This window comes from Tauraco erythrolophus, chromosome 30, assembly GCF_009769465.1.
Source record: "Tauraco erythrolophus isolate bTauEry1 chromosome 30, bTauEry1.pri, whole genome shotgun sequence".
NCBI lineage: Eukaryota > Metazoa > Chordata > Aves > Musophagiformes > Musophagidae > Tauraco > Tauraco erythrolophus.
The window spans coordinates 735,536-744,554 of NC_141494.1; the positions used below are offsets into that span (position 1 = coordinate 735,536).

The 9,019-nt window shown below is 57.4% G+C and overlaps 1 protein-coding gene across 1 annotated transcript in view; it reads right to left on the reverse strand.

Moving 5' to 3' along the window:
* Positions 1-757, reverse strand: part of OTUD7B (OTU deubiquitinase 7B) — a 29,956-nt gene extending 29,199 nt beyond the window's left edge. Inside the window, exon 1 of the mRNA XM_086628212.1 lies at positions 733-757. The gene's annotated coding sequence lies outside the window, so the exon portion shown is untranslated. The remainder of the gene's footprint in view (positions 1-732) is intronic.
* Between the last annotated feature and the right edge of the window lie 8,262 nt (positions 758-9,019).

Here is a 9,019-nt window from a genome sequence, read left to right on the forward strand (position 1 = left end):
GGCACGAGAAACAGACGACGGCGTTTCACCGGGGCGAAGCCCCCGGCATGAGGATGGAGGCTGACGGCAAAGCCGGCTCCGGTTCGAACATGGGGCCGAGAAGCCGTCCGGGCTTCCCCGGCTGCGAACCGTAAATCCTATGGCGTTTGCACCGGAGGAAGAGTTACCGGATCCCAATTATTTGGTCCAAAAACAACATGGCACGTGAGAATGTTTCCATAACCCACCGCCCCGTCCCAGTTCACACCCGTCCCGGCTCAGCCGCGGGCGCTCCGGTGGCACAACCGGGCTCACCCCACCCCACCCCCCACCTCCATCCTCCCGGGGGCTCCGGGCGAGCCCAAATTACCGGGATCGGCCCCGCGACGCCGGAACCTCCGCTCCGGTGAGCGCTGCGACGGCTGGAACGGTGCCGGGAGGGGCGGCGGGGGGCGGCCACGACCGCGGGTGGCAGCGCGGCCGCTCCCGGTACCGCCGCCGCCCTCCTCGGCCGGAGGCGGCGGGACCCACCGGTCCCGGGACCCCTCACTCTCGGCACCGCGGCCGCGACCGGGAGCCCAACCGGGACCGGGAGATACCCGCGCACAGCCCCGGGACCCGCCGCTCCCTGAGACAGCACCGTAACCCGAACAGGACCCGTCGCCGCCGCTCCGGGAGCCCCGAGGCCGCCGCCGCCCCAGGCCCGGCCCCGCCGAAAACTTTCCCGACCCCGCCGCGCCGGACGGGCCTCACCTGCGCGCGGCTCCATGGCGCTGCGGCCGCCGCCGCCGCCGCTCTCCCGGAGGGGCGGGAGGGGGGAACGGGGACCCGGGGCGGGGGGAGGCGGCGGGGGGGGAGGCGCGGGGCGGGGGGGGGGGGGGGGGGGAGCTCGCGCCGCCGCCGCCCGGAACGCCGCGCCGCCCCCGTTCCCGCCCGGAACGCTTTGGCGGGCGCACGCGGCGGCCCCGCCCCGCCCCGCCCCGCCCCGCCCCGCCGGGCTGAGCCAATGGCGTGCGGGGCCGGGCCCGCCCCCCCGCGCGGGGGGGGCGCAACGGCGCCTGCGCGGGGCGGGACGGGGCAGAGAGCGCCCCCTGCGGCGGGGCCGGGCAGGGCGCGGCGGGCGCGTGTAGCCGCGGGGCTGAACCGCCGGGGGGGCCCGAACTTACGGTGTGGGGCCTGAACGTGGCCTGAGCCCCCGGTGTGGGGCCCGAACCTCCGGTGTGGGGCCTGAACGGGGCCTGAACCCCCAGTGTGGGGCCCGAACCTCCAGTGTGGGGCCTGAACAGGGCCTGAACCCCCCTGTGGGGCCTGAACTCCCGGTGTGGGGCCTGGACGGGGCCTGAACCTCCAGTGTGGGGCCTGAATGGGGCCTGGAACCCCCTGTGGGGCCTGAACCCCCACTATGGGGCCTGAACAGGGCCCAAACCTCCGATATGGGGCCTGAACGGGGCCTGAACCCCCCCTGTGGGGCCTGAACCTCCGGTGTGGGGCCTGAATGGGGCCCAGACCCCCGGTGTGGGGCCTGAACGGGGCCTGAACCTCTGGTGTGGGGCCTGAATGGGGCCCAGACCCCCAGTGTGGGGCCTGAACGGGGCCTGAACCCCCCTGTGGGGCCTGAACCCCCAGTATGGGGCCTGAACAGGACCGGGAACCCCCTGTGGGGCCTGAACCCCCGGTAAGGGGCCCAAACGGGGCCTGGAACACCCCTATGGGGCCCAAACGGGGCCTGGAACACCCCTATGGGGCCTAAACGGGACTGGAACCCTCCTATGGGGCCTGGAACCCCCCTGCGGGGCCTGAGCCCCACCCCATGGTGCCTGTATACCCTATGTGGGGCCTGTACCTCTTGCACGGGGTCCGTGTCCCCAGTATGGGGCTCGTGGCCCTCTGTGGGGCCCGTACGGGGCCAGTACCCGCCTGCACGGGGCCATAACCCCAGTGGGGGCCAGCGCCTCTGGAATCCAGGAGGCCAAGGGGAAGACGCCTGGTCCCCCGAGGCTGATTCCCACTGGGAGTTGTTCCCACTGCCAGGGAGAGCCGTGGGGCAGAGTGGCCCCACCATCCCCCTGTCCTGGACAAGGAAAAGCCGCCTCTCCCTCAGCCCCACGGCATTCCGAGCGGGCCGGCTCGCACCGGAGCCTGGCAGGACAGTGCGTCCACCGGGCCGAGTGCTTGGCATTCCTTGTGCCGTGGGTGCCCGCGGCCGCGGGCGAAGCACGCGGAAAATGTGCCCCGGCGTTGCCGCGCCGGCTGTTTCTCAGAGCCGGGAGGACGTGTCCTCGCAACGCCAAACCGGAGGAGCCGGTGGCCAGTGTGGCGAGACTCCTGATGGTGTCGGGATGTGCCAGCCGGGCCTATTTGCCGCTCTGGTCCTTCTCCCACTCAGCCTTTCCCTCAGGAAAGATGGGGAAGGGCCCCGGCTGGCAGCAGCAGCCGCAGTCCGGGGGCCACCGGGGCCGGCGGCGGTCGGCGGCGAGCCCCCGGGCGGGTGGAACGGCGCGCGGGGCCCGTCATGCGCCGCGTTCAGCTGATCCCGACGCTGAATCGCCGCCTTTGTTCTCCGCCAGCGGCCTCGCGGTGTTTGTGTCTCGCACAAAAGGATTGTTTATCGCGGCGGGGGCCGAGAAAAGTCCAGGAAAGAAAGAACGGTCTGTGCCGCGGCGTCGCGGTGCGGCCCCCCCCTCCCCACTGCAGTGTTTGTTGGAAGCGGAGATCTTTCCGAGCGCTCCTGATTTCCAAGCGATGGAGAGCGACGGCATGAGGCTTCGCGTCACCCTCCTCCCGTGCTGCTAAGGGGTCAGCCGGGCAGGCTCGGCGCTAAATAAAAGCCAAATCGTGCCTCTTTTCTGCCAGTTCTACATTAAACCATTCCCAAACTGGGAGCAATGGTTTTGGCAACGAGTTTCCCTCTGGGGAGACGTACGAGGCTCCTGCACCCTTCACCAGTAATGCTGGTACCGCTCTTCCATCCAAACCCACGCGGTGGGCACGGTGATGGCGACAGCCCCGGCGACACGGACGCGGCCGGGCTGCCCCACGGCCGCTCCGCAGCCGCTGCCAGGCTGCCCCACAACTGTTCCGCGGCTCCCTGGCTTCAACTTTTTCCACGTCCTTAGTGTCCCTTCAGCTGAGCGTCCACAAGATTTGGAGCTCGCCAACTTGGCGTGCCCGCTCCCAAGGCTGGCTCAAGCGTTTGCTTCGTGTCGGTGCTGGTGCCACCATGGCACTGGTCTCCTCGAGCCCCTCTTGGCTAATGCAAAGAGCTGTGCCAAGCCCGGGCCAGGCCCGCGTCTCCCCAGGGGGCCTGAGCAGAAGCTGGGACTGAAGGAGAAGCTGCAAACGGATCCACATCTGGCTCTGCCGGAACAAGCACACCCCGGGGTACGACCTCTTCTTTGGAAAATCCCAAAGGAGAAGTAAATCGGAGACAACTGGGGTCTGTTTGGATACGTTTGGCTCACCCGTGAACTGTAACACTTCATTTTGGGACAGCTGGGGTGGACTGTCTGGCTTTAAATGCTTTGGAAATTAAAAAAACGTCGTAAAACAAATTAAAACCAGAGGTGAACTAAAGCTCCAAGTCACATTTATCTCCCGATATTGGATATTACGGTCCCTTCTGTGGAAAGTGAGATAAAATATTCATTTATTACGAGGTTACCGACTCGGTGGCGCGGAAGCCAGTGCCTGCTCCACAACAGCCACCCTCTTCTCCTCCGGCAACGAGAAACGAACCCAGAACTTCAGGCAACGGGCAAAACATCCAAGTTTTCCCTTCCTTCCGAAGCTTCGGGCGCCGGCCATCAGCGGAATTAACGCCCAACGTAGCCAACGCCGTGACGGAGCTTTACATCACGGATACGAAGGAAGATTAAAGCGCGGTCTCGAGCGAGCGCAACGACTGGCCTGGATTTGCCGGGGGACGTTAGGATAAATAAGAAGAGTGCCACAAAGAGGATCAGGGATTGGAGGAGAAGGGGATAAAGATGGAGGAGCAGATGGTGGGCATCGCCAAGACGCCGAAGAAGGGAGCCTGGGGCCGCCGTGGTCGGGGCTTTGTACAGGAATCATTTCACTAGTGAAGAGGAACGTACGACGAGGGAATACGGCGATCGGAGGCACAAAGTCTTTTCAGCTTAACTGGGACTCGACTGGTGAGCTCTGGGCTGGTTTGGGAAGAAGACTGAAACAGAAGACTGGACAGGCTGAAAGAGTTGGGGCTGTTCAGCCTGGAGAAGAGGAGGCTCCGGGGTGACCTTATAGCGGTCTTCCAGTACCTCAAGGGGGCCTACAAGAAAGATGGGGAGAGGCTGTTCAGGAGGGCCTGTTGTGATAGGACAAGGGGTAATGGTTTTAAAATAGAGGGAGGTAGATTCAGGTTGGATATTAGGAAAAAATTTTTTACCATGAGAGTGGTAGAACACTGGAACAGGTTGCCCAGAGGGGTGGTGGATGCTCCATCCCTGGAGACGTTCAAGGCCAGGTTGGATGAGGCCCTGAGCAACCTGATCTAGTTGGAGATGTCCCTGTTCCTTGCAGGGGGGTTGGACTAGATGACCTTTGAAGGTCCCTTCCAGCCCTGACCATTCTATGATTCTATGATTCTATGATTCTTCAGGCCTCAGCTATTGGGTTCTGAAAGAGCTTTTCAGGCCTTAAAAATCCCTCAACTTTTCCCCCAAACCTCACAGAGCAGCTAATTAACTCAACATAATTGACACGTACATGCAGTTTCCAAAAGAAAGCGGATCCCAAAGGTTCGGGATCCAAGAGGACCTTTGCTGCTTTGCTTTTCTTTTTCCTGCTTCTCAGTGTTAAAAGGGGAAGCACAATAAGATGATGAAAAAATAATGAGGTGAAGTAAACCGTTCCACGTAATGAAGGGTGCTCATTTTCCAAGGCCAACAGGAAACCACAAGCCTCACTCCAGGTTGGCTCAAGAGATGCAGAAATTGTTCCCAGGGCAGTTCAACGGAGTTACTTGTGTTCACTAATGAGAGATAATTGAGTAGGAAAAAATTAATTGGAAATTACGAGGGAGATGCAGCTTTTGATGTAATAAAAGGTTTCAACAACAAAAAATAGAACTTGGGATCTTTTTGTATCTATTTTACACGTTGAATGTGGACGTAATTTACACCCCGGTAATTCCATGAATTCTGAATCCTTTTTGATAGCAGACTCTTAATGTTAGAATTTTAACAGAATAATTCTTGCATTATACTTCTGATTTGGAATTCATTTAGTCAAATCTCTTGCAACAGAAAAATAGCAAAGGCACAAAAAGACATTTGTATTCCTTCAAGGACAATTACAAAGATGTATTTAAGAAGGAGACAACACTCTGGGCTTATTTAGTTGAAAAAAAAATAATCACTGACATCATTACAAAAGCATTTCCAAGGAAACTGGACAAATACTTAAACGATAAGTACTTTCCAGCCACTAAATCATTTCAAATCTAAACGAGGCCAGAAAACAATAGGATGCAATTAAATATCAATATTTTTTTTTTCATTGGAATTCTTACGCATCTCAAGTAGCACTTTTACCCGTTGATTACCCCCAGAACTCCCTAAGTAAAGTGCCAGTCAGATGGAATAGGAGAAGTAAAACCAGGTGCCTGGAATAGCATTTTTTCCAGAGAAATCCAGAACCATTCAAACCACACAAATCCTTGTTCTGTACAAAAGTCTGCAGGCAAAACTTCCCGCCCTCCAACCGCTCCGTAGGAAGAAGACCCAAAGTGTTTTGAAGAGCGAAACGAAATTTAAACTGTGATCTCAGCTGGTGATCCAAGAGCTTAAGACAACGAGCGTGTAGGTCACTCCGTGAAGAAAGGGGGAGTTGCTTAATTGGAAGTGAAAGGCAGGATTTATCCATTTATCCATTCCTCTAAAAATAGCGATCTGGCGGCGAGGGCGCGCTGGCTCCGTTTCGTGCGGCCCCTTTTTAGCTCTGTCCCTCCTGGAACAGCAGCTAATCCCAACTGCCGTTCTCACCGCGATTAGCGGGAGCGAAGGCTGCTCGAGCGTTGCTCAGGCGTTCTCCAGGAGGAGCATTCCCTAAATTTCAGTCAAACTAAGTAACATTCTTGTACTTCAAACTTCTGATTTACCAAGCGTTCCTTGGTACAAGCACAAATCTAAATCCAAAAATCTAAATCCACAAATCTACGGGCATGAAGTGACAGGACAAGGGGCAATGGATTTAAACTGGAAAAGGGGAGATTTCGATGGGATCTAAGGAAGAAATTCTTCCCTCTGAGGGTGCTGAGGCACTGGCACAGGTTGCCCAAAGAAGCTGTGGCTGCCCCATCCCTGGAAGTGTTCAAGGCCAGGTTGGATGGGGCTTGGAGCAACCTGGTGTAGCGGAGGGTGTCCCTGCCCATGGCAGGGGGGTTGGAACTGGCTGATCTTTGAGGTCCCTTCCAGCCCAACCCATTCCAGGATTCTGTGATTCTATAAAACAGTGGGTTGTCCAAGATGAAGAAGTTCCTGGGCGCTAGGATTAACGATGAGGGAAAGCAGCAGCTGTGCAATACTCCCTTGTCTCCTTTACAGGCTGGGGTTAGCCCTCCCGTGCCAGCGCACCCTGGCCCAAGGCTGCAGTGGTTCTCCTGCACCTTCCTGCTCCACAGGCCAGACTCCCCTGGCACCTCCGGCCACTTCCAGCCCCCGGGCTCAGACCCTGTGCCCTGGGCTCATGTGGTAGGATTGTTTTCCCGTAGGAAGAGCAACAAGATCCCTCGACCTTCAAGACCAGGTTCTTTTTCTCCAGACCTCTCTCTCTGGCAAGACATACTGAGATTTAGCCACGGGACTTCCATGAACCGGGTGCCCCACGTATCGCAGCTGCCCACAGAGTCATCCCGGACACATGAATACAGAATGTCAAGGAGATCTCTTCTCTACAGCTACATCTGAGGTTGGATCTCAGGAAAAATTTCTTTCCAGAGAGGGTTGTGAAGTATTGGAACGGGCTGCCCTGGGAGGTGGTGGAGTCCCCATCCCTGGAGGTGTTTAAAAACCGTGTGGATTTGGTGTTGAGGAACAGGGTTGAGGGACCCTGACAGCGCAGGGGGAACGGTTGGACTCGATGATCTCGAGGGTCTCTTCCAACCAGATGGTTCCATGATTCTATGATTTTGTGACTGACCCCATTTGTCATTCCCTTGTTACCCATTTGGCACCACAGCCGGTGAAAAGCAGCTCCGATGCCCACGCCTTGAGCGGCGCCGCAAACGGAACAGCGAGACACGGACGTTGCTTTGAAATTCCCCGGCAGCTTCTGTGCCACGGGATGCTGAGGACGAGCCCTGAGTCACTGGACACATCATATTCCCAGTCAACTTGGTGTATTTTGGGACATCGCTGCATCTCGGCATCATCCCTCCAAATAGAACAGCCGTGACCAATGAAGTCTGTTGAATTCTGCGTGGGCAGTGTTTTCCTCAAACCGGGAAAGCGCCCAGCGGGCACACGGCTGCTTCTCCTCCGCTCCGCAGGCGCCCTCTGCCAGTGCTGCAGCAGCTCAGGCACCAGTAAAAGCAGGTTTTGAACACCACTGGTCCTTTGTGGCTTTCCCCAGAGGTTGCACGTTGGGGCTGTTTATGTTGAATTGTTTTTTTCCTCTAAGCTGCTACAAGCTTCTCCAATTCCAGTGCTTTAATGAGAACGGATAATTAAATGATATTTGGCATGGGGTGCCAATGCTTTTCACGTGTTTTTTTTTCCCTAAAACTAAAGAAATGAAAACAAACATTTTACAACTCAAGCCTAAGTAGTTTAAATAACAAAAGATGCAGATGTAGCCACCCTAAAAACACCTTGGAACGCACCCAAAATTTGTTAACCATCAGGCGAAGGAATCGCCGCGGCATCTCACGTGACTACGCCTGCGTTTTCCCTGCAGCAGCTGAAATTTCTAAATCTCATCCCATTTCCTCGCTAGAAAGGTAAAGGAGAGAAAATATTAGTTAAATTCAGCTTAATGCAGCCAGGGCAAGTACGACACGTCGGAACAACTCCGTGACACCACGGCGTGAAGAAAGTTGAGCAGCCTGCGTGTCGCCGAGGGGCTGTCACTGTCTCCAGGAGACTGGCTGCTGCCTGGAAAGGCAGAGATTTCATGGACATTTTTCCTATTAAATATAAAAATTTGAAGCTGTGTCCCCATTTCCGTGATGGGGTTGGGTGTATATTAAACGTAAATCGAGCAGAACACAAGCTGGACGAGAAGCACGGGAGAGTTCCCTGGTGTCAGCTTTTATCAAAAGGAATTTCGGGGATTTGCAAATCGTTTTCATTTTTCCTCGCCGCCTGCTCGCCGTTTTCCGTGCGAAACACGCGCGTTCGATGATTACATTTTTATCAACGTGACAGCCCTTTTCCAAAATCGTCACGCTCCGGAATCAGAATAAAGAGCGCGGAGCCCCGCTCAGTTAAAGGTTACCGAAACAGATACCGGCTCCAGTCACACCAGTTAGCCCATGAGGCTCAACCGCTGCGCTCCCCGTCCCGAAAACCAGCGATGCGGAGGGGGAGCAGCGCCACGGGAGCGTCGTGCCCTCCCTCCGTCTGCCCCCCAACCCCCTGGCACTGCTGTGGTTCTTTTACAGACACTGATTATTACGGGTTTGATGTGCTTTTGGAAGCCCAGCTGGGCAGCGGGCACAGGGCACGGCCTCTGGAATGTGCCCGGATGAGAAACAGCCGTGCCAGGGCAGGGGGCTGCAGCCTCATCCCACCTGCAGCCGAGCCGGGCTCCGTGGGCGCAGGTCTGCGCCCAGGACGTGCCCACGTTTGCCCCCACGATGTGCCCACGTTTGCCCCCACGATGTGCCCATGTTTGCCCCCAGGACATGCCCACATTTGCCCCAGGACGTGCCCACATTTGCCCCCAGGATGTTCCCACGTTTGCCCCAGGAAGTGCCCATGTTTGCCCCCAGGACGTGCCCACACCTCACCTGGGCACTGTGCCCACCTCCCCGCGCCCAGAGCTGGGCCCCGGCTCGGTGAGCTGTTTCGGTGATAAATTC